The following is a 20,826-nucleotide window of genomic DNA, read 5'->3' on the forward strand; positions in this document are numbered from 1 at the left end:
CTTCATCTGACATCAAATGTTAGAGTTACCTAAGATTTCAGTATGGATTACTTTCTCTTAAACCTGTATTTTTTTCCTTTTCTGATCCAATCCACTCCTATGATTCATTTACCATCTATAAGCTGATGATGCCTACATTTCTATTTCTACCTCCAATTCCTTATATTCAATTATCTACTTGACATCTCTGCTTGAATGAGTCACTGGCACCTCAAACTCATCATATTTGAAATTGAACTCATTATATTTCCTGTATATCAGCCATTGAGATGAGCTGAATCAACCCTGATGTGATGTATATAGCATTGATTGAGGCTAATTTTAGCCCTCTTAACTCCTAGTATATTATTTCCTGCAACAGACTGATCCTTAACAAAATTCCTCTAACTTTTTTCTATACACTTCCTTATAAGAAGTTAGAACTAAACAATTCTCAACCTCTATTCCTTTCTTGTGTGCATCATTCCAGAAAATTTGAAGCGTAAGACCTAAGTTAACTTAAAGTTTTGGGTCTTTTTGAGCTCTGAGAAGTAGAATAAGAGGTGGAGAAGGAAGATCAGGGTGAGGTCCATGCTACAGTCTCCATATAAATAGAGGCAACTATTAAAGGAACAGTTCATTGTAACCTCGAATGACTTAAAGAAATAACAGTATCCAATGACAATAAGGATGTTTTTTATATTGTCACCATTAACATTTTGGGTTAAATAATTCTGTGAGGAGGGAGAGGTGAAAACTGACCTGTATATTGTATGATGTTTAGCAGCATTCTTGACCTTTACCTGCTCAATGCCAGTAGCATCATCATCCCAGTTGTGATAAAAAAAAATTCTGCAAACATTGTTAAATATCTCTTGAGTGAAAAAATTGCTCACATTTGATAGCCACTGATTTAGGAGGATTTCTTTATCGGAGATTGATGATCTAAGAAATCATATTAAAGAACAATTGAATAATGAGATTATTACTAAGTCTTCCATCCATATGTGTCACTTATTGTGGAGTGAGTAAAAATGGCCAGAAAAGTTTGAATGGACATGGATTATACTCACCATTACTGTAACCAGATAGAAGATGTATAGTATGGCTTGTCAAAACCTAGTAATAACTATATTATATTTATAGAACATGAATCACCAAATTCTACGAACTGAAGTAGATGAAAGGAAATAATGATCTTTATTAGTTTTAAAGTATACTTCAAGAGGGGCATGGTGACACACACCTTTAATCCCAGCATCTTGAGAGGCTGAGGCAGGAGGATCATGAGTTCAAAGCCAGTCTCAGCAACTTCGTGAGGCCCTAAGCAACTCAGAAAGACCCTGTCTCCAAATAAAAGTATAGCTTCTTTCCTCTGCTGCTGCCAAGGTGCTTGGTCCTTCTGAGATGCTGAGGCCACATGGAGGTGAGGCCCTCACTTCATCCATCGACCAACACAGTGCCTGGCAGTCAGCACCATGGCCACTGTTTCCAAGCTGGCCTGCCTCTACCCTGTCCTCATCCTGCATGATGACGATGTTAAAATCACAGAGGATAAAATCAGTGCCCTCATTAAAGCAGCTGATAAATGTTGAACCTTTTTTGAATGATTTGTTTGCAAAGGCCCTAGCCAATGTCAACAATGGGAGTATCATTTGCAATGTAGGGGCTGGTGAGCCTGCTCCAACAGTTGGTGCAGCACCAGCAGGAGTTCTTTCTCTCTCCACCAGGGCTTCCTCAGCTGAGGTGAAGAAAGTGGAAGCAAAGAAAGAAGAATCCGAGGAGTTCGACGATGACATGGGCTTTGGTCTTTTTGACTAAGTTCTTGTAACCAGTTCAATAAAAAACTGAACTTTGCTGATAAAAAAATTAAAATAAAATTTTTAAAAAGGCCAGGGATGTGACTTAGTGGTTAAGTGCCCCTAGGTTCAATCCCTGGTCTCAAAAAAATAAAATAAAAGTAAACTTCAGAGGAGACAAGAATTTCTTCTACTTCACAATACCTAATGTAAAGGTTACAGGTTGTATGAACTTCTTTAAAGGGATTAGTAGTTCTAAATGGTCCTAAATGACAGTATTGCCTTTGTCAGGGCAATGGAGGAACATAAATGGTGACTAAAAGTCCCATGCTACCTAGGTATAGGCAATTTGAAAATATCTATAGAAAAGTAAAATGTCCATGGTAACTATATTCAACAAAGATAAATGCAAAAGAACTCATAGAAGTCCAGACAAAGGCTCATATGTTCATGGTCCCAGTCAACCCAACTATATTACCAACAAAGTCCCAAATATCCTTGTCAGTATCATTGCTGCCATTTAGTTCCAGTATATCATATGATGTGATCTTCACTGTCTTCAATCACTTCTTTGAGAGGGAGCTGAATGTCATTTTCAGATTAAATGTGACTGGGAATAAATGGATGATTTCTGTTTATAATTTAATGGTTTAAATCTATACTACATGGTCAATATCAGGAACAAATACATGTGTATGTCATCTTCAGTGTGCCACCAAAAGAAAATGGAAACATTCCTTATGGGTAAAATTAGGTTTATTTGGAATTCCCAGGTACTCTGAAAGGCAACAATGTTTGAAAACACAGGCCTATCTATAGACATTATCTATAGTAGCTGTCAGCTATGTTGCCTTTTGTAAATCCTTGCTGCCTCAATATGTGGGGAGTAGATATAGAGCTTGATGAATTAAAAGAAAGGATTTTCCATCTTTGGGATGTTGACTCTTCTATGTTAGTGTATTTCAAGAGTGTTTATATGAAAAAATGTTCAACATCTCTAGTAATAAGAGAAATGCAAATCAAAACTACTCAGATTCCATCTCACCCCAATTAGAATGGCTATTATCAAGAAAACAAGTAACAATAGGTGTTCACAAGGATGTAGGGAGAAAGGTACACTCATATATTGCTTGTGGGATTGCAAATTGGTGTAGCCACTCTGGAAAGCAGCATGGTGATTCCTTAGAAAACTTGGAATGGAACCACCATTTGACCCAGTTATCCCACTCCTCTGTATATATCCAAAAGGATTTAAATCAGCATACTTTAGTGACATGGCCACATCAATATTTATTGCAGCTCAATTCACAATTGCTAAGCTATGAAGCAACCTAGAAGCCTTTCACCAGATGAATGAATAAAAAAATTGTGGTATATATACACAATGGAATATTACTCAGCCATAAAGAATAATAAAATTATGGCATTTTCAGGTAAATGGATGGAGTTGGAGAATATCATGCTAAGTGAGATAAGCCAATCCCCAAAAAACAGGTCAAATGTTCTCTGTGATAAATGGATGATGATATATAAATGGGGGAAGGAGGTAAGGGAATAATGGAGGATTGTTGGATTATGTAGAGGGAAATGAGGAGTGGGGAGAGGGCAGGGGGAAGAAAAGATAATAGAGTGATACAAACTTAATTACCCTATGTACATGTATGATTACACAAATGGTATGACTATTTCATGTACAACCAGAGAAATGAAGAGTTGTACCCCATTTGTGTAAAACGAATAAAAAATAATTTAAAAACTAAAAAAAGTGTTTTTACTATTATCCACAGATGGCATATATTTCATGGTTCTATTCGGTAAACATAGATGCACACACACACACACATATGTGTACACACATAAGTGTATAACTGAAAGAGTAGGTTCATAAAACGATTTTTTTTACAAATGCCATATATTATTTTATTTCTTATTCTATCCTTTATACATAATTTTGTGAAAATACTGTTTGTGACCCACACAACTAATTTCATAACAATGTTTTATTGTCTGAAGCTTTAAAATATTTTTCTGTGTGATTACATTTTATCTTAAGAATGACATAACTTGAAAGTAGTAAATCAGGTATTGTGTCAGGCTTTATGCTAGTATATGTAAAGGAAATAGAAACATTTGATTTTTTCAGAACATATCAGCATGTATTTGTGAGAGCATTGAACAATGACTATAACTATATAAAAAAAGAATCTAGAACTAATTGAGCCTGTATTTCGTTTCCTCTTTTCTCCCCTCCTTCTTCCTTCCTTCCTTCCTTTCTTTCCTTTCCTTTCTTTCTTTCTTTCCTTTTTTCTATTTGCCAAGGGTGATTGAAGTCATTAAATTCACTGTAAAATTTCTGCATAATGCAAAGAACCTCTAAATTGGCAGCCTTTTTGAAACAAACCTTAATGGCAAGTCCACAGATTTAATGAACAAAGAATTCTTTTTTAGAAAACCAGTTAGCAGAACTTGTGATAGCAGACTCCTAGAAACCAATTATTTCACTCACTGTGTCCAAAATTAAAGGCTTCTCATCATATTTACCTGAATTTTATGGAATAAATACTTCTCTCTATACAAGCTATTATGCAAAGTATTCCAGGAAACCTCTATATATGGAATATTATGCAAAGTACTCCAGGTGATGAAAACATAAAAATCCAGAACCACACCATCTAGACTCTCATGATATTCACAACTTAAAAGATTTTATTGGACATTGGTGAGTATAATAGTATACAAGGAGTGATGACAGGGCAATAGAACCAGGACATAACATTCTTAGTATACGGGAACACTGTGTCTTCAGACCTCAAATTTGGAGTGGCTGTTGAGAATGGAGATGCAATAAATTTGGCCTAGCGTGGCTGTATGAAAGTGAGAAACTACAGGGAATGCCCAAATGAAATACTACTGTGGCAGACAGCAGTGTTGTCAGTGTTGAAGCATGGTCCCATGGACTTTAAGATGAGTGATGTGTACTCTTGTCCAGTGTAAAATGAATAATAAGTGCACATTTATACCCCATTTAATGGGGTTAAATTCTGAGACTAACTGCCTAAAATGACCCAAAAGAAAATGGGTCAATTTCTAATATGGAAGGCCTATGTATATAACACCTTGCCTATAGATGAATTTAGGAAATTTTTTCCTAATTATGTGAGCCTGGTGCTTTGTAATTGAGGCTTTCTTTCCTTGTAAAAAATCTTTGTAGTACACATTTCAGTTTGTATATACCCTCTGGAATAAATTCTTTCAAGAATGGAAAAATAAGCCTTTTTTAATTTATATAATGTAAGCCTGAGGCTTTAATAATACATAGTGAATGAGCAGTGATTTTTGAACATGTGTCACCTCTAGAAAGGCTGAATATCTATATCTTTGAGGTAAGAAGGAGCGAGAATTGAAGGGAAAATGCTCATCTCAAAAGAGTGCTAATTCCCTAACTCCAATTAGAATGGTATTATCAAGAACACAAGCAATAATAAGTGTTGGCATGGAAGTGGGGAAAAAAGGCACACTCATACATTGCTGGTGGAGTTGAAAATTGGTGCAGCCACTCTGGAAAGCAGTATAGAGATTCCTCAGAAAACTTGGAATGGACCCACCATTTGACCCAGCTATCTCACTCCTTGGCCTATACCCAAAGAACTTAAAATCAGCATATTACAGTGATGCAGTCACATCAATGTTCATAGCAGCTCAATTCACAATAACTACATAGTGGAACCAATCTAGATGCCCTTCAATTGATGAATGGATAAAGAAGCTGTGGTATATATACACAATGGAATATTACTCAGCCATAAAGAAGAATAAAATTATGGCATTTGCTGGTAAATGGATGAAGTTGGAAAATATCATGCTAAGTGAAATAGGCCAAGCCCAAAGGCTGAATGTTTTCTCTGATAAGTGCATGACAATATACAATGAGGGGTGTGATGGGGGGAAGAGAAGAATGAAGGAACTTTGGATGGTGTAGAAGAAAATGGGGTGGGAGGGAGTGGGGAACAGAAAGAGAATAGAAAGAAACAGACAGTACTACCCTATGTATGTGTATGATTATATGAATGGTGTGAAACTGCATTACGTACAACCAGAGAAATGAAAAGTTGTACCCCATTTGTGTACAATGAATCAAAATGCAGTTGGTAAAAATAAAAAAGATTTTAATAAAAAAAAAAAAAGAAAGAGTGCTAATTCCCAAGAGAAGTAACTTGAAATCTGGATTATATCCCAATGTTATCCTATTACCCTAGTTGTGTGAGGGGAGGAGGTTGCATAGACCAGGGATATTTCTTATGTGAGACTTTGGGCTTTTGAATAAAACTTAGAGTGCTTAGATAAAGAAATGCTTGTTTTCCCATTCTTCCAGTAATTGATTCCTCAGTGAAGATACTGATAGCACATACTACAGTTTTTTTTAACAAAGAAGAGAAAATTGTAGGGGAGGTCTCAGGATGCTCCTGAGCTCTATTCAATTTAGGTTTTTGATATGTCTGAGCATACTTGGAGATTTGTTGGGATAAACATGCCAGGAGCCTTGCTACCTGAAGGGTTGATTATCAACTAATTGGTAATGTATAATGAGAAATGCTAATATATCCCAAATTCCTCAGATGTACCATTAATATTCCACTAAATACCACAATAAAACTTTGAAAGAACATTCTAAAAATTAATTTTCCCTTAAATAAGAAAATGTCACAGAACTAAAGATAGTTCAAAGGATCCCTGTCTAATATAGCATAAGTGTATATCACCCAGTTAGACTAGCCAGTACCCCAGCTCATTCATAGGAACTCATATTTTAATAATAGATAACATGAAAGAAGGGGGGGTGAGAAAGAGGAAAACATAATTAACCACTTCACCAATATTTTTAAATATATTTTTAGTTGTATATGGAAACAATACCTTTATTTTGTTTACTTTTTATGTGGTGCTGAGGATCGAACCCAGTGCCTCACATGTGCTAGGCAAGTGCTCTACCACTGAGCCACAAACTCAGCACTCACAATGTTTTCATGACACATTAAGTGTTCAAACCTGACACCAATTTATCAGAAGCATTAATGCTAGTAATCTCAGAAGAGAAATGGCATCTTCAGTCCGTATAGCTCTCCTGGGCAAGGACATCAGCAGCCTTAATGTTAAAATGTCTAATAGTACCACTGGCAGCAAGAACTATCAGTCATGAGTAGGGAGTGGTAACTAAAGAGGCAGTGGATCCCATGGCTTCTTTTGGCATAGAAGGCATTTCTACATTAAAGACAGGGAAAAACTAGAGAATTATGTAGCAGTCAAGAGAACTGGTTCACAGGCATCTGAGAAATGCTCCCTTAGTACTCTCAAACCTGTTGTGATGCACTAGGTCCAAGAAGGGAATGAAACAAAGTAGGTGTTAAATTTCTTAGAGCAAGTGTGTCCACTGTAATAGAAATATCATTTGATGATTGTTAATATAACTATTGCATTCATGATGATGAGGCCTGGGAAATGAAAATCACATATGGTTATATTGTTTTTAAGTAGAAAATAAATATACAACAGAAAAAAAGAATAGAATATATTAGAATGAAGCAAAACGAGACATAATCACTTTGTCTAGTAATGTTGATTATATAATTTATAAAAATATAGGTGAATGCACTAAGGGTACAAATAGTAAAATAAATGATCCCTCAAATACCATTAATAAGAGATTATCTCTGAGCTATATCATTGATGAACTATATTAATTATCAATGAGAAGTTGATTATCAACAAACTGGTAATATATACTGAGAAAAGCTAATATATCTCAAACACTTCAAATGTACATTAATAGTATTTTAAAAACCACAATAAAACATCACAATAGTATTAAACAAGTCCTGTGTGTTAGATAGTTTATATAAGCTATCTCACTCATCTTAACAGCAATTCTATATATTAGGTACAACTATTTACATTTTGTAGGTGGTTCTGAGAGATTGGCTCTCTGAGTTATACTACAAATACATGGCAGAATTGAGTTTGCAATACTATTCTGGTTGACTTCAATCCTAGTGTTCTATATTACAACATGCTTCCAAGAAGGTTGATTCTGAGCAACTGAAACACTGGAAAAATGTATACAGCTGCCACAAGAATAGCACATCGTTATTGTGATTCACTGGAAATCTTATTTAACATCTAATTTGTCTACTATAAGCTCCTTAATTCTCATTTGTTGATTATTAAGTGATAAAATGCATGTTGGAGACTGGAAATTTACTTTTATTTTAACATCTAATTTGTCTATTACAAGCTCAATTCTCATTTGGTGATTATTAAGTGATACAATGCACTTTGGAGATCCATGTATGAGGAAATTACATTCTCTAAGTAGATCAACAAGAATGAAATTGCAGCTTTCATCATAGAGAAAATATACATCTTGTGTAAGTAGGAAGGCAAATGAATGGCACTGAAATAACTTCTGAAATGATAATTACAACTTATTTTTTTCTTTCAAATAGAAATTTTTGAATCCTGTCAGGTAGCAGGTCAGTTCTAGTTCTGCATAAGGTTTGGGAGCTAGTGGAAATGAGGACAGAAAAGGTTACATAATTTATTCAGCTTTTTAAAAATTCATTCAGTTTAATGCACATATTGTTGGATGAGAACCAAATAGCATACATTGCTTATATATTTTTATATAAACTGCTTAATAACACATGGAAATAATCATAATTTTTTGAGTTGAAGGTATATAACTGCAAAATTAAAACTTTTCAATGACTTCCTTTGTTATCAGGATAAAACACCAAATCTTTAATGTCCCTAGAAAGCCTTGCATGGTTCAACATCTACCTTTTTTTTTATTGATTCTTTTTAGTTATACATGACAGTAGAATATATTTTGATAAAATTATACATGCACATTTATACTTTATTCTAATTAGGACCCCATTCTTGTGCATGCACATGATGGTGGGATTTGCTAATGTTTTTTATTTTATATATTTACACAGGAAAATTATGTCAGATTCATTCCACTGTCTTTCTTATTCCTATCCCTGCATTCCTTCCCTTCATTCCCCTTTGTCTAATATACTGAACTTGGTTTCTTTCCCCATTCCCTTATTGTGGTTTGGCTTCTCCATATCAACAAAAACATTTCACCTTTGATCTTTTGAGATTGTCTTATTTCACTTAGCATGATAGTCTCCAGAGCCATCCATTTACAAGTAAGTGTCATAAAGTTTTTCTTCTTTATGGCTGAGTAAGAATCCATTGTATATATATATACACACCACAATTTTCTATCCATTAATCTGTTGAAGGGCACCCAGGTTGGCCTCATAACTTAGTTATTGTGAATTGAGCTGCTATAAACATTGATTTGGCTGCTGTAGCATGATGATTTTAAATCCTTTGGATATACAGCATCTGCCTTCCTTTTTGCACCTCATCTCAAGTCATTCCAAGTCTTGATCACTGCACTTCAGAGCCATTGGTTGAGGGTCATTGTATATACTGTACTCAGAATAAGACAAATTTCCAATTTTTAGTTTGTTCTCCTTTAAGAAAATATTTCCAACATAACAATAAGAATATAAAATGAGAACAGATAAGTATGTCCACAAGAAACTATTTGACAAACCTAAGATTAATACCATCAAATTCATATTTATCAAGAAATTACTTTTATTAATCACATCTTGATATTCTGGGCTAAGCTAAATGCTTTTGTTGTTTAAATCCTTTGCCTTTTACCAAGTAATGTAAGAAGGCTCTAAATCCAATTTGAAACAGTGACACTGCCCTCCTATGTCTACTTCTTAATTTTAAGTACATAACAGACGGACAAGAAAAGAGATAAGAGAAAGAAATTGAGAGACATAACCAAATCAGTGATAGGTGGATCTTGCTTCCATACAATGAGAGTAATGTTGTCAAAAAGACATCTTTGAGACTAGGAAAAATTTAACCTAGTCTATTAGATGGTATTAGGGAATTATTGTCATTTTGGTATGATAATGACATGGTAATCATGTGGAAAAATAGTTCCTATTAGTCAGATATGCATACTCAGTAATAAAGGATAAACTGATATGATGTTTACAATTTCCTTTAAAGTATTCCAGTAAAAAGCAAAGGCAGGAATAGATGTAAAGAGATTGTTGTAATGTATACTGTACACCCAGAATGAACATCGAATTAAAAAACAAAGCTATTAAAGGACAAGGAGAAACACAAATGAAATTCTTCATAATAGAGGGATAAGAAAAGTCTTTTAACAATGGTTTAAACTTCAAACCAAAGAAGAAAAGTTTGATAATGTTAACTTCTTTTAGACTAATAAAAACATCTGCATGACAAAAAAAATGACCACTGTAATTCTTAATGACAAAAGAAAAAGTAGAAAAATAATTGAAACTAGTATCCTAGACAAAAACTAATGTTTATTTCTTTATAAAGAAACTATAGAAATTGATAAGAAAAAGAAAAGTAACAAAAAATGGGCAAAGATCATGAATGCACAGTTCACCAAAAAGGTACAAATTCCTTATATATATTATAAATGCTCAACTTCAATCATAAAAATAAAAATACACATTAAACTACAGTGACTGGATTTGTGGATCAGTGGTGGAACACTTGCCTCGCAAGTGTGAGGCACTGCGTTTGATCCTCAGCACCACATAAAAAGAGAGATAAATTAAATAAAGGTATTGTGTCCATCTACTACCAAAAAAAAAAAAAACACCCTTTAAAAAAACTACAGTGAAAGCAAACTTTAACCAATGAACTTCAGGAAATAATTTCATATATTTTGTTACTGTAATCCTTATAAAGTGCAATTTGTTAATAAAAAAAATACAATTGAATTTTTCCTTTGACTCAGCAATTCTACTGAGAATGTATATCTAGAACTATACCTATGTATGTATATAAAACCATTTATTGGTGTACTGTTTGTAACAATACAATATTGAGAATAACTCAAATGTCTATCACTCAAGAATCTGTTAAAAATTAGGGTTCAGAGCTAGATGTGGCTCAGTGGTAGAGCATTTGCCTAGCATGTGTGAGGCACTGGGTTCAATCCTCAGCACCACATAAAAATAAATAAATAAAATAAAGTATTTTGTGTCCATCTACGACTAAAAATTTTTTTTAAATTATTGTTCATCCTTTCAATGAAGTGTTGTGCATCTATTTAGTAAACAAAGAATGAAGACATGGAATGATTCCAAGATATAAAGTCAAGTGAAAACAAGAAGAGTATCTTAAAGTATACTACCTTTGAGCAAATGAAGGAATAAGGGAAATGATAATGACATATATCTTCATTTTGTTGTATTTATTTACATAAAGAAATACTCTAAGTATCCTAAACAGTGGATAAAAGTAGTTAATAAAGAGTCTAGTAGTATACACAAGGAGGAAATCGGAAGGTGACTCCTCAACATAAACCTTGTTAGATTGCTTTATTTTGAAAAACATGTTTACATGTTCAAAACTATATAAAAATATCATTTTAAAAGAAAAAAAAGTATAGTTTCAGCAAATATTCCCCAGTTGTCCCAAGAAGACTCGTTTTTACCTTTACTGTGCTTCCACACTATTTTATCCATTTGATATGTACTGTTCTCTAAAATACTTCTCAATTAGCACTATATATTTTTTGTTTCTCATCAGTCCTTCCTACAAAGCAATTAACCTCTTAACTGTGGAAGTCTTGTGTAAATGCATTGCTGTCTTTCTCATAATGAGCATAGGGCCTGGCATGTGGTAGTTTCCCAGTAAATTGTCTTATAAATAAAAGTAACTTTATCAGATTCACCTTGTCTTAATAAATCTATCCCTATAAATTCTTTTTTACCATATCATTTTTATTTGTTCTGTTTAGTTTTACATGACAATAGAGTATATTTTGACATATTTATACAAATATGGAATATATCTTATTCTAACTGGGATCCCAGTCTTGTGGTTGTACATGATGTGGAGATTCACTGTGGTATATTCATATATGTACATAGGAAGATTAAGTCATATCCATTCCACTGTTTTTCCTGTTTCTATCCCTCTCCCTTCCTTCATTCCCCTTTGTCTAATCCAATGAATTTCTATTCTTCTCCTCCCCACCCTCTTGTGTGTTAGCATTCACACATTACTATTTATATTTTAATGCATTTATCACTAGCACGTGTAAGAATTATTTACTTAGATATGTTTTGACTTGTGACATTTTAAACCCCTGGAGATGTGGTAGGTGTTTTATGGTTGGTACATTGAGAGACTAAGAAAAGTGAGAAATAAATTTCTGTAGTTCCTCCAAAGTTAGCAAATGGTGCCAGTATTATCATATGTAAGATGATCACTCTCTAGTACATTATGCAAGAGTATGTAGAAATCTGTTAAGCTGTTTTTAAAATCTCCTTTTATTTAATTTCCAGAATTTTAAGGATTAATTATGAAAAACATTAATGGTATTTACACCTGTTTCCAGGAACTGATATATGTAGAACAGCATTAATAAACAGGAATCAAATTTGAAAACTGATAGAGATAGTTTACCAGGGCACAGAAATTCTTTTTTAATGCATGAAAATCCCATGGCCCAGTTGAAATGAACTTGTATATTCATCCATTCAGCAATTTTTTGAGCAACTTCTGTCTTAGTGTTTCTAAGGTAATTAGATATGATCTTTGTCCTCAGGGAGGCAGTGTAGTATAGTGAGTAAAATATAGAGATTTAAATAAATCATTTTTGGAACATTGTTTCTCTCTTTACTAGTTACATGACCTTGACCAAGTTACTTAAATATTATGCCCTGTTTTATCCTCTGTCAAGCATGGGTAGTAAAAGCTATTTCATAGTAATGTTATGAAAAGTTAAATGACAATGAATGTACATAAAATGCATCATACTTAATTTAGGATATAATAAAATTGGCAAAAATGTTTATCATCTTGCAGTCTAGAATTAGAAATGTTCTTTTCTATAATATACCTTTTAATAAAATAGTTATTTAACTGTGTATGGTATATGACCCCATTTCACATACTTACAGATAAACTTGGTATTCACACATGGTACTCTTAGACTGATTCTCAGGCTGGACAAGGCAAGGGGGAACAACTTAGAAGAGTAAGAAAATTAGCAAATGAAATTCATGAACAATTATTAGTAATTTAATAAGACTAAAACTGATTTCATAAAACAAATAATGAAAAAATATTTATTTTAATGAAACAATGGAATTCTAAGAAAAAAATCTAAGAATATTAAAAGACACTTTTGAAAGGAAATGGTGATCATGAATTCATTGGGAATGTATCATACTAGAACAGTGTTACCTAAACTGGTGTCCCGTTTGGATGTCTTTTCTTTTGTTGTTATTGTTGTTCTTTTGATATATATGACAGTAGGGTTCATTTTGGCATATTGTACATACATCAAATATAAGTTATTCTAATTAGGATCCTATTCTTGTGGTTGTACATGATGTGGAGTTACCCTGGTTGTATATACATATACAAAGATATGAAAGTTATGTCTGATTAATTCTACTGTCTTTCCTATTCCCCTCTCCCTTTCCTTCCTTTAATTGAACTTTGTCTAATCCAATGAACTTCTTCTATTCCTCTCCTCCCGACCCTCCCTTGTTGTGGGTTAGCATCCACATATCAGACAGAATATTTGGCCTTTGATATTTTGGGGCCTGGTTTATTTCACTTAGCATGATATTCTCCTGTTCTATCCATTTACCTGCAAAGGCCATAATTTCATTCTTCTTTAAGGTGGAGTAATATTCCTTTGTGTATATATACCACATTTTCTTTATCTATTCATCTGTTGAAGGATACCTAGGTTGGTTCCATAGCTTGACTATTATGAATTGAACTCCTATGAACATTGATGTGTTGGATGTTAATAGGAAAAGTGTGGTTTATAACTAAATAAATTTGAAATCATGAGATTAAGCAAAGTTAAATATATATCATCTCATATGTCTTCTGCAGGACTTAGCAGATATTTCAGTACACCAAAGTGTAGTATATGTTTTCAATAGGGTATAGTAAAATGTATCCTTTTTCAAATATATTTCAGCACAGAATGTTTGTGGTGTGTGTGTGTGTGTGTTATCAACACTACACCAAAAATGCTATAAAATAATATTTGGTTAATTATAGATTTCATTTAATTTCCTTTCTGTATAGGGTTACTATATTAGATTTAAAAAAAGAATAAGAAAAAATTATATTTTAATTTTTATAATTCATGTGCAAAAATCTATGTGAGATGGAAAAGTATCTCCTAGATAATTCATCTTAAAATATTGTGTTTGTATATCCTCTAAAATAATTTTGAAAAAATTATATATCCCTTCATGCCTTAAGTTGACACCAACTGTTTTTAATTATAAATAATTTTTGAATTTAAAAATCTGTTGGCCAGCCACCCAGGCCAGTGCCCACCAGCACCTCCTGCTCTGAGAACAAGCTCAGCCCACTGTCTAGCGCCCATGCTGTGGCTGAAAATCTAGCAACATGAGGGGTTGCCTTTGCCCATTAGCATGGATTATTCCTGACCTGGAGGCCACCATCCCTAGTGGGACAGTACCCTTCTTGGGACACTGCATTATCATGTTTCTCTTAGGCATCAGGCTACTGAAGATTAGGTGGTTTGAACAATACAGTATAGTTTTATTATAGATTTTTTATTAGTAGTATTATTATGGTTATTCCTATTATACCTACTATTGTTCCTACTTTTATTGTATTAATATTTTTCTCACTCTATTTTCCTGTTATCTGTTTCCTTGAAAACTCTTTCTCCCTTTACTCATGCTAACAACCAAGTTCTTTTAATTCCACTTTTGCTATTCCTACAACAGAGTCCCTCAACAGACTCACTTCTTATATCATTAATGTTATATCCTACACCCCTCCCCATCCTCTTTGTCCATCATTAGAAATTGTGGTCCTTAATGCAAACCTATTGTTTATGCTGTAGATAACAATTGAACTCATCATCTCTGTTTATTAAGACAATACAGTTAATAACTTAATAGGGTCTATTTGGGCTAAGGATGCATATCGTTTGTATTGTGCAGCTAATATTGATCTCTCACTTCAAGGGGAGGTATTGGGAAACCTGCAGGGACCCTATAAGTCGAGGGGGTCTCCAATTCCCACTACTAGAGGGGATGAGAGATGAACAACATGAGAAAACAAGGGAAGAAAGAGCCCCAAACAAACCCAGATGCTACATCAATAGAAACCAATGACAGCATGGCAGAAGAAATGTCAGAAAGGGAGTTCAGAATGTACATAATTAAAATGATCAGAGAAGCAAATGATGAGATAAGAGAACAAATGCAGGCAATGAATGATCGCACCAGTCAACAGTTAAAAGAGCAAATGCAGGAAGCAAAGGATCATTTCAATAGAGATTCTGAAAAAAAAATCCTTGAAATGAAGAAAATGATAGACCAAATTAAAAACTCAAAAGAAAGCATAATCAACAGACTAGATCACTTGGAGGACAAAATGTCAAACAATGAAGACAAAATAATCTTGAAAACAAAGTTGACCAAACAGAGAAGATGGTAAGAAATCACAAAAGGAAGCTCTAAGAATTATGGGATATCATGAAAAGACCAAATTTAAGAATTATTGGATTGAGGAAAGTACAGAGATACAAACCAAAGGAATGAATAACCTATTCAATGAAATAATATAAGAAAATTGCCCAATCTGAAGAATGAAATGGAAAATCAAATACCAGAGGCTTACAGGACACCAAATATATAAAATTACAACAGATCCATACCAAGGCACATTATAATGAAAATACCTAACATAGAAAATAAAGATAGAATTTTAAAGGCTGTGAGAGAAAAGCATCAGATTACATATAGGGGGAAACTGATACAGATATCAGCAGAATCCTCAGTCCAGCTAGGAGGGCCTGAAATGACATATTTCAAGCTCTGAAAGAAAATGAATGCCAACCAAGAATCTTATACCCAGGCGTGATCCAAGATGGTGGACTAGAGGGGGAATGCATCCCCAGTCGCTCCAGAACCCAGGAGTTAAGAAGGGGAGGCATTGAGAGACTTGGACCAAAATAGAGCCACGGGTGAGTCTGCCCAATGGGTAAAGTTCGGCCCGGGTGGCAGACCCAGATAGAGGTGGCTTACCGGAGCAGGGCAGGGCAGCTAGAGTCTTCCACAGGCAGCCCTGCGCACTCCGGTGCTGGGCCCCTCCCACACAGGCAGCTTCTCCAGGTTCTCGGAGCGGGCCCCCTACTGAGAGCCTTTCTGATCAGAACAAGCTCCAAGTCCCGGAGCCAGCGCGGCATACTCTGGCCTGCAAGCAGCTTCAGGGACCAGGACAGGGTAGCCAGCAACCTCCCCAAGCAGCCTGGATCCCTGCAGTGGGAGGTGCCTTTCAAGGCTAGCTTCTTGGAACAAACCACCCAGTGAGAGCTTTTCTAAATAGAGACAGCCACAAGTCCCAGAGCCATCGGAGAGCTTCGATCCGCAAGCAGCCTCTGGGATCAGGGCAGGGCAGCTAGAGACTTCTTCAGGCGGCTCTTCCCACTCTGGCCGCAGGCTCTTTCCACGGGGCGCGATCCAAGATGGCAGACTAGAGGGGGACTGCATCTCTAGTCGCTCCAAACCCAGGACTCAAGAAGGGGGTCATCGAGAGACTTGGACAAAAATAGAGTCACGGGGTGAGTCTCACCAACTGGGCGAAACTTGGCCTGGGCGCCAGGCACAGATAGGGGTGGCTTATCATAGCAGGGTAGGGCAGCAAGAGTCTTCCCAAGGTAGCCTTCCACACTCCGGCGGTGGGCTCCCCCGACATGGCCAGCTGCACGGTGCAGACCCCAGTGAAAGCCTTTCCGCACAGAGCCAGCTTCAAGCCCTGGAACCAGTAGGGGCTAGGGGCAGCTTTCTTCAGAACCACTGCATTATCAAGTTCCTCCAAGACTTCAGGCTACTGAAGGCTGGGAGGTGATACACTGGAAATCTACTGGGACACTATAAGCCAATAGCGGAAATCTGCAATATCTCAGATTCCCACTGACATCTGACCAATATGAGAAAACAAGGGAAGAAAATGTCCCAAACAAACCTAGATACTACATCAATAAAACCCAATGACAGCACAGCAGAAGAAATGTCAGAAAGGGAGTTCAGAATGTACATAATTAAAACAATCAGAGAAGCAAATTAAGAGATGAAAGAGCAAATGCAGGCATTGAAGGAGGAGATGAAAGAGCAAATGCAGGCATTAAATGATCGCACCAATCAACAGTCAAAAGACCAAATACGGGAAGCAAGAGATCATTTCAATAAAGAGTTAGAGATACTGAAAAAAAAAACAAACAGAAATCCTTGAAATGAAGGAAACAATAAACCAAGTTAAAAACTCCATAGAGAGCATAACCAATAGGGTAGAACACCTGGAAGACAGAACCTCAGACATTGAAGAAAAAATATTTAATCTTGAAAACAAAGTTGGCCAAACAGAGAAGATGGTAAGAAATCATGAACAGAATCTACAAGAATTATGGGATATCATGAAAAGGCCAAATTTGAGAACTATTGGGATTGAGGAAGGCTTAGAGAGACAAACCAAAGGAATGAACAATCTATTCAATGAAATAATATCAGAAAATTTCCCAAATCTGAAGAATGAAATGGAAAACCAAGTACAAGAGGCTTATAGAACTCCAAATATACAAAATTACAACAGACCCACACCAAGGCACATTATTATGAAAATACCTAACATACAAAATAAAGACAGAATTTTAAAGGATGCAAGAGAAAAGAATCAAATTACATTGAGGGGGAAACCAATAAGAATATCAACAGATTTTTCAATCCAGACCCTAAAAGCTAGAAGGGCCTGGAACAACATTTACCAAGCCCTGAAAGAAAACGGATGCCAACCAAGAATCTTATACCCATCAAAACTTACCTTCAAATTTGATGATGAAATAAAATCCTGCCATGATAAACAAAAGCTAAAAGAATTTACAAAAAGAAAGCACGCATTACAGAACATTCTCAGCAAAATATTCCATGAGGAAGAGATGAAAAACAATGATGCAAATTAGCAAAGGGAGGAACTAGCCTAAAGGAATAGCCAAATAAAGGAGAAACCAAATCATGTCAAAAACAAATATGAGTCAATTGACTGGGAATACAAATCATATCACAATAATAACCCTGAATGTTAATGGCCTGAACTCATCAATCAAAAGACACAGAATGGCAGATTGGATTAAAAAGAAAAATCCAACAATATGCTGCCTGCAAGAGACTCATCTCATAGAAAGAGACACCCATAGACTAAAGGTGAAAGGATGGGGAAAAACATACCATGCACACGGACACAGCAAAAAAGATGGAGTATCCATCCTCATTTCAGATAATGTGGACTTCAAGCCAAAACTAGTCAGAAGGGATAAAGAAGGACATTACATGCTGCTTAAGGGAAGCATAAATCAGCAAGACATAACAATCATAAATATCTATGCCCCGAACATTGGCTCATCCACGTACATCAAACAAATCCTTCTCAATTCCAGAAATCAAATAGACCACAACACAATAATACTAGGCGATTTTAACACACCTCTCTCACCACTGGATAGATCGTCCAAACAAAAATTGAGTAAAGAAACTATAGATCTCAACAACACAATCAACAATTTAGACTTAACGGACATATATAGAATATACCATCCAACAAAGAACAAATACACTTTCTTCTCAGCAGCACATGGATCCTTCTCTAAAATAGACCATATTTGATGCCACAAAGCTACTGTTAGCAAATACAAGAAGATAGAGATACTACCTTGTACTCTATCAGATCATAATGGATTGAAATTAGAAATAAATGACAGAATAAAAAACAGAAACTTCTCCAATACCTGGAGATTAAATAATACACTATTATATGATGAATGGATAACAGAAGACATCAGGAGGGAAATAAAAAAATTCAGAAGTAAACGAGAACAAAGACACATCATATCAAAATCTCTGGGACACTATGAAAGCAGTACTTAGAGGAAGATTTATTTCATGGGGTGCATTCAAAAAAAGAAGTAGAAATCAACAAATAAACGTCTTAACACTACAGCTCAAAGCCCTAGAAAAAGAAGAGCAGACCAATACCAAAAGTAGTAGAAGACAGGAAATAGTTAAAATCAGAGCCGAAATCAATGAAATTGAAACAAAAGAAACAATTGGAAAAATTAACAAAATAAACAGTTGGTTCTTTGAAAAAATAAACAAAATTGATAAACCCTTAGCCACACTAACAAAGAGAAAGATGGAGAAAACTCAAATTAATAAAATTCGGAATGAACAAGGAAACATCACAACAGACACGACTGAAATACAAAACATAATTAGAAGCTATTTTGAAAATCTATACTCCAACAAAACAGAAAACCTCGAAGACATCAACAAATTTCTAGAGACATATGAATTACCTAAACTGAACGGGGAAAACATACACAACTTAAATAAACCAATTTCAAGCAATGAAATAGAAGAGGTCATCAAAAGCCTACCAACAAAGAAAAGTCCGGGACCAGATGGGTTCTCAGCCGAGTTCTACAAAACCTTTAAAGAAGAGCTCATTCCAATACTCCTCAAAGTATTTCATGAAATAGAAGAGGAGGGAACCCTCCCAAACTCATTCTATGAAGCCAATATCACCCTGATACCTAAACCAGACAGAGACACATTGAGGAAAGAAAATTTCAGACCAATATCCTTAATGAACATCGACGCAAAAATTCTCAACAAAATTTTAGCAAATCGCATACAAATATATATTAAAAAGATAGTGCACCACGATCAAGTAGGTTTTATCCCAGGGATGCAAGGTTGGTTCAACATTCGGAAATCAATAAATGTCATTCACCATATCAACAGACTTAAAGTTAAGAATCACATGATTATTTCAATAGATGCAGAAAAAGCATTCGATAAAATACAGCACCCCTTCATGCTCAAAACACTAGAAAAAATTGGGGTAGTGGGAACATTCCTTAACATTATAAAGGCAATCTACGCTAAGCCCATGGCCAATATCATTCTAAATGGTGAAAAACTGAAAGCGTTCCCCCTAAAAACTGGAACAAGGCAGGGATGCCCTCTTTCACCACTTCTATTCAACATCGTCCTTGAGACTCTAGCCAGAGCAATTAGACAAACCGAAGAAATTAAAGGGATACGAATTGGAAAAGAAGAACTCAAACTATGCCTGTTCGCTGACGACATGATTATATATTTAGAGGAACCTGGAAATTCCACCAGAAAACTTTTAGAACTCATAAGTGAATTCAGTAAAGTATCAGGTTACAAGATTAAATAAATCCAATGCATTTTTGTACATAAGTGATGAATCCTCAGAAAGAGAAATTAGGAAAACTACCCCATTCACAATAGCATCGAAAAAAATAAAATACTTGGAAATCAATCTCACAAAAGAGGTGAAAGACCTCTACAATGAGAACTACAGAACACTAAAGAAAGAAATTAAAGAAAACCTCAGAAGATGGAAAGATCTCCCATGTTCCTGGATAGGCAGAATTAATATTGTCAAAATGGCCATACTACCTAAAGTGCTATACCGATTCAATGCAATTCCAATTAAAATCCCATTGATGTACCTTGCAGAAATAGAGCAAGCAACTATGAAATTCATCTGGAAGAATAAAAAACCCAGAATAGCTAAAGCAATCCTCAGTAGCAAGAGCGAAGCAGGGGGTATTGCAATACCAGATCTTCAACTCTACTACAAAGCAATAGTAACAAAAACAGCATGGTATTGGTACCAAAATAGACAGGTAGATCAATGGTACTGAATAGAGGACATGAACCCAAACCCAAATAAATACAATTTTCTCATACTAGACAAAGGTTCCAAAAATATTCAATGGAGAAAAGATAGCCTCTTCAACAAATGGTGCTGGGAAAAGTGGAAAACCATATGCAACAGAATGAAATTAAACCCCTATCTCTCACCC

The 20,826-nt window shown here is 35.1% G+C and overlaps 1 protein-coding gene and 2 pseudogenes across 1 annotated transcript in view; 2 read left to right on the forward strand and 1 right to left on the reverse strand.

Moving 5' to 3' along the window:
- The window catches only part of LOC124974039 (prickle-like protein 2), a 695,630-nt pseudogene that overhangs the window by 91,127 nt on the left and 583,677 nt on the right, over window positions 1-20,826 (forward strand).
- Window positions 1-20,826, reverse strand: part of LOC124974032 (high mobility group nucleosome-binding domain-containing protein 5-like) — a 63,594-nt gene that overhangs the window by 26,211 nt on the left and 16,557 nt on the right. The window lies entirely within an intron of this gene.
- Window positions 1,458-1,800, forward strand: LOC124974031 (60S acidic ribosomal protein P1-like; annotated as a pseudogene).

Source organism: Sciurus carolinensis, unplaced genomic scaffold (genome assembly GCF_902686445.1).
Source record: "Sciurus carolinensis unplaced genomic scaffold, mSciCar1.2, whole genome shotgun sequence".
NCBI classification, from domain to species: domain Eukaryota; kingdom Metazoa; phylum Chordata; class Mammalia; order Rodentia; family Sciuridae; genus Sciurus; species Sciurus carolinensis.